The sequence below is a fragment of the Notolepis coatsorum genome, assembly GCF_963971535.1.
Source record: "Notolepis coatsorum genome assembly, chromosome: 5".
In the NCBI taxonomy this organism is placed as follows: Eukaryota; Metazoa; Chordata; class Actinopteri; order Aulopiformes; family Paralepididae; genus Notolepis; species Notolepis coatsorum.
Genome location: NC_140169.1, coordinates 58,099,325 through 58,104,238, shown reverse-complemented (window position 1 = coordinate 58,104,238; position 4,914 = coordinate 58,099,325). Strand labels below are relative to the sequence as shown.

At 47.5% G+C, this 4,914-nt stretch overlaps 1 long non-coding RNA gene across 1 annotated transcript; it reads right to left on the bottom strand.

Annotated features, from left to right (window-relative positions):
- Nucleotides 1-590: 590 nt before the first annotated feature.
- LOC311228776 lies at nucleotides 591-3,836 on the bottom strand. Its single transcript, XR_014619689.1, has 3 exons — nucleotides 3,704-3,836; nucleotides 3,267-3,347; nucleotides 591-730 (listed from the first exon to the last, which is right to left on the bottom strand). It is a non-coding gene; the product is annotated as an uncharacterized lncRNA (long non-coding RNA).
- Nucleotides 3,837-4,914: the final 1,078 nt, after the last annotated feature.

Genomic DNA, 4,914 nt, shown 5'->3' with positions numbered 1-4,914 from the left:
TGTGTTATACTCATTAGATCACGCCTAGGGGGGTCTAACGACCCTCCGCTACGCGTCAGGCCTAACAACCACCCCTAGGTGTGATCTAATGAGTATAACACACTCCTGTGCGTGATGTAATGCTTAAATACCTCACTTTGTTACTGTAAAAAGAAGAATCACAGATTAGGGCTTTAAAGAGATACAGCTGTGCTACAAGAGAGAATGAAGACAAGAAGAAGAAACGTACTGATGTCCTGGTGGTCTGCAGGCTCCTCCTGACGCCCAGTGGAAACACCCTGGTGGTCTGCAGGCTCCTCCTTCAGCCCAGTGGAAACACCCTGGTGGTCTGCAGGCTCCTCCTTCAGCCCAGTGGAAACACCCTGGTGGTCTGCAGGCTCCTCCTTCAGCCCAGTGGAAACACCCTGGTGGTCTGCAGGCTCCTCCTGACGCCCAGTGGAAACACCCTGGTGGTCTGCAGGCTCCTCCTTCAGCCCAGTGGAAACACCCTGGTGGTCTGCAGGCTCCTCCTTCAGCCCAGTGGAAACACCCTGGTGGTCTGCAGGCTCCTCCTTCAGCCCAGTGGAAACACCCTGGTGGTCTGCAGGCTCCTCCTTCAGCCCAGTGGAAACACCCTGGTGGTCTGCAGGCTCCTCCTTCAGCCCAGTGGAAACACCCAGTGGAAACACCCTGGTTACATATCCATAGTTCCGCTCCTGAGCCTCTTCTTTTTTAATGATCAGCAACGGATCTGGGGCAGAGAGAGAGAATAAGTATTTATATTGGCATTAAAATGTAGTTGTGCACTTTATGAGTACACCCATGCACGCAAAGCGATGGCGTGTTGCAAGCACTCCTGTCTGTGTGTCGGTCTCTGTACCCGCCATAAATGGTAAATAAATGCCAAATGGCTGCATTTATCCAAAGCGCCTTACAATTTGTTCCTCACCTTCACCCATTCACTCACACACCGATGGCAGAGGCGACCATGCAAGGTGCCAACCTACTCATCGAGAGCAATTAGGGGTTAAGTGTCTTGCTCAAGGACACTTCAACACGTTGCCCGGGAATCGAACCTCCGGATTACCAGGTGACTGCTCTACCTCCCGAGCCACTGTCACCCCATAACTCCTACAGTTCTGATCCGATATGGGTGTAACTCAGCACATAGGCTGACTGCAGGCCCGGGACGCGTGAATATTAAAGGCAACCAACTTGTGTTCAGCTTTTCGTTCAGCGTTTCTCTGATTGGCCACACGGCCAATCAATCAATCCACTAGCACACGCCCTCGCGCAAAGAGAGACGCGGCAAAAGCGCTGGTCGAACCAGCGGTGTTCTGTTGAATGAATGAATGAATGAAAACTTTATTTAACAGATTGCAGAATGGGTACAATACAGTACGGCTCAATACATACAATTGTTAAGGGGATGCAGACCTGAGAAAGACGTTTGTCTTGTTTCCATCAGGGTCCCCCATTTGTGTGACTGTACTCTACAGCGGTGTTCTGTTGTGTGACTGTACTAAACACTTCCACCACATGACCGACATTTGACATACAGTACACCTCCTATCTATGTTGGGATTATGTTTGGTCATGACAAAACAATAAAAATCGCTTCGCAAAATATGAGAGCGCGCCGCTGTCATTGAAGGGCTTCCTACAACAGAGCACCGCCGCTGCTGCTGCTGAAGCTGTATCAAGCCGGCGGCGGTGCACGGACGCCGGGGAAAAACCACCGCGTCGCCCCGCTGGCGCTTCAGGCTCAGCAGCCTCCACGGGCGAAATAACATATAACGTTACAGTTCCACACTGATGTACAGTGAGTGTCTAATATGGCTGTCGCGAAGTCATGCCTCTCCCTCTGAAAGCCCATCCACGCTGTGTATCATAGACTACGTTTCGCGTTCCATTGATTAACGCCATTACCTGCTGTGCTGTAGGAAGCAGAGGTACAGTAAGTTACAGTAGGTGTAGGTTACATGTTTAATCAAAGCCCATACAATTTTTTAGATGAATGATTGTGGATATAATATAGAAAACACATCATTATGATATTTGAAATATTATGAAAAATTGTATGGGCTTTGATTAAACATGTAACCTACACCTACTGTAACTTACTGTACCTCTGCTTCCTACAGCACAGCAGGTAATGGCGTTAATCAATGGAACGCGAAACATAATAACTTTACGCTTTCTAGTTCAGCGCATTTCATAACTGTATGGGCTTTGTTTATACACGAGTGCGAATCTGGTAGTCTATGATACACAGCGTGGATGGGCTTTCAGAGGGAGAGGCATGACTTCGCGACAGCCATATTAGACACTCACTGTACATCAGTGTGGAACTGTAACGTTATATGTTATTTCGCCCGTGGAGGCTGCTGAGCCTGAAGCGCCAGCGGGGCGACGCGGTGGTTTTTCCCCGGCGTCCGTGCACCGCCGCCGGCTTGATACAGCTTCAGCAGCAGCAGCGGCGGTGCTCTGTTGTAGGAAGCCCTTCAATGACAGCGGCGCGCTCTCATATTTTGCGAATGCATAAACTATATCCGCCATAATTTAAGATATAGTTTATGCATTCGCAAATATGAGAGCTCTGTCAGCGATTTTTATTGTTTTGTCATGACCAAACATAATCCCAACATAGATAGGAGGTGTACTGTATGTCCACTGCTACCGCAGCTGAACACAAGTTGGTTGGAACAGCAGCCTGCCGCTCGCTTGCCGCTCGCTTGCTCCTTGGATTTCATTTGGGACGTGCGCTTGCCTGCGCGTGGGGGCGCGGCCAATCAGAGAAAAGCCGAACACAAGTTGGTTGCCTTTAATATTCACGCGCCCGGGACAGTTTCATGTTTGTAGGTTAAGTATTAAATGTTTGCTATTGGTCAATTGTCCTCTCATCTTGTTATGATCAGGAAATGCCCCACGTGAAATGTGTATTATAAGATGATAAATCTAGTGATCTATGTATGGAATCCATCATCCCCCCCCCCCCCCCCCCCCCAGCAAATCTCTTAGTTAGAAGATTGTATTAGCTGGGTAACCTTGTGTTTTATAAGTGAAGTATTTAGAATGTTTGCTATTTGGACAAACGAGATGGCTGGTCTAAAGTAGGGGCAGACCACACGTTAGGGGGCAGACCACACGTTAGGGGGCAGACCACACGTTAGAGGAAGGAGGAAGAGGAAGGAGAAGACGACATCAAGATAAAGAGAAAGAGACAGAGACAAACATGCTGGAGCAGAGGAAGGAGAAGATCATCAAGATGAGAGAAAGAAACTTACGGACATCCTGGTCTATGTGCTCCTCTAGTGCGACCTGAGCCTCTTCTTTTTTAATGACCAGCATGAGGTTTCCGGGTTGATCTGAATAGAATAGAAATAGAATAGAATTCTGCACTACTGATCGCTCACAGTAAACATTTAGGTAGTGGAAAACAAAAAGTCACGAATAATAAGAATAAAAACAAGAATAAAGAATAAAATATGGGATGCTGCTATGGTCGAGGAACCACAAAAAAGTGAATTTCACTCGTTTTTTGCTGTAGGGTACTGAATGACGTGACAATAAACTAAAGGAATCTGAATCTGAATGAAATGAAATGAAAATGAGAACAAGGGGTTGGGATCCTGGCAGGGGAACCAGTACACTGGGAACCGGGTCACTACCAGTCCAGTTCCAAAGCGCTGCCTGTAGGGGGCGCTCGCTCACTGGTACTCACCCGTCTGGACTCCATTCCTCTGTAACGTTCCCGACTCAGGACAGCCTGGTAACACTGAGGGGAGGAGGGGGCTCCGATTCGTTGGTGCAATTTGGATCGATTGGGGCCGTTTTGCGGTCACGCCGCAAGGTCCGTGTGTCAGCTGGTGCTTCTTGCAGGCCTCCATCTGAGTGAAGGACCTCAGACACATGTAGCAGTGGTACAACGTCCCCTCAGGGGCGCTGAGTCTGGGCCACTTGTGTTCCGTTTGCTTTACCTCCTCCGCTTTTCTCTTCCGAGCCGCTGTTTTGGGGGTTCCGTCTGAAAGAACAAGAATACATACAAAATGTGGAAAAACAAAAAGACTCACTGGACAATTTGTCTTGTGAAGACATTACAACTTGTCCACAGTACGACAGACATATATATATATATATATATATATATATATATAGCCCTGCTGAATGACAAGAAGAGGGCTTTCAACGCAGGTAACAGAGAGGAGGTGAAAAGAGTTCAGGGGCTGCTGAAAACAAACCTCAGCGTACTGCGAAGATGTCTCAACAGGTGTGTATGTTTGTGTTTTCAATTATAATAAATAAATTGTCTTGTTTCTTGTGAAGAGGGGAAAATAAAGAAAAATGATAAAAAAAAATAATAAATAAATCACTCACCCCATCCTACTTGTAGAGCAATGAAATCCTCCTCTCTTCCATGGTGGCAGGTGGCAAAACAGTCAATCACTCGGTCATAAAACACTCCGCGGGCCTTTAGTTCATGAAGCACCGACGCTTCCATCGATATTTTCGTCAAATGTGCGAGTCTCTCTTGTCCACAGCTATTGCGTAGATAGGTTTTGATGCGTTTCAGACAGGAGAATGGCCTTCCAGCGGATGTACTTGTAACAGGAATGGTGAGCACCAGTTTCAGGAGTTTGCATAACTCAGGTAAGATGGTGACCAGGTCGTCTTCAACAAGTGATCGCAGCAGCTCACCTGGTGGTTTGTGGAAGGAGGCATCAGTATAGACAACCCGTAACTCGCTTTTGATCCTCTGGTCGTCAAAAAAAGGGTAGGCCTTGATCATCTGTGTGAAATCCTCGTTGGGAAACACCAGGAAGTACGTGGAGAATAGGCTGTTGTCCAGGAGACGGAAAAAGCAGAGGCTTTTCATGTCTGCAAATCTCTCTCCCATGTGAAGTGTGATTCCATCGATCAGTTCATAGTACAGTC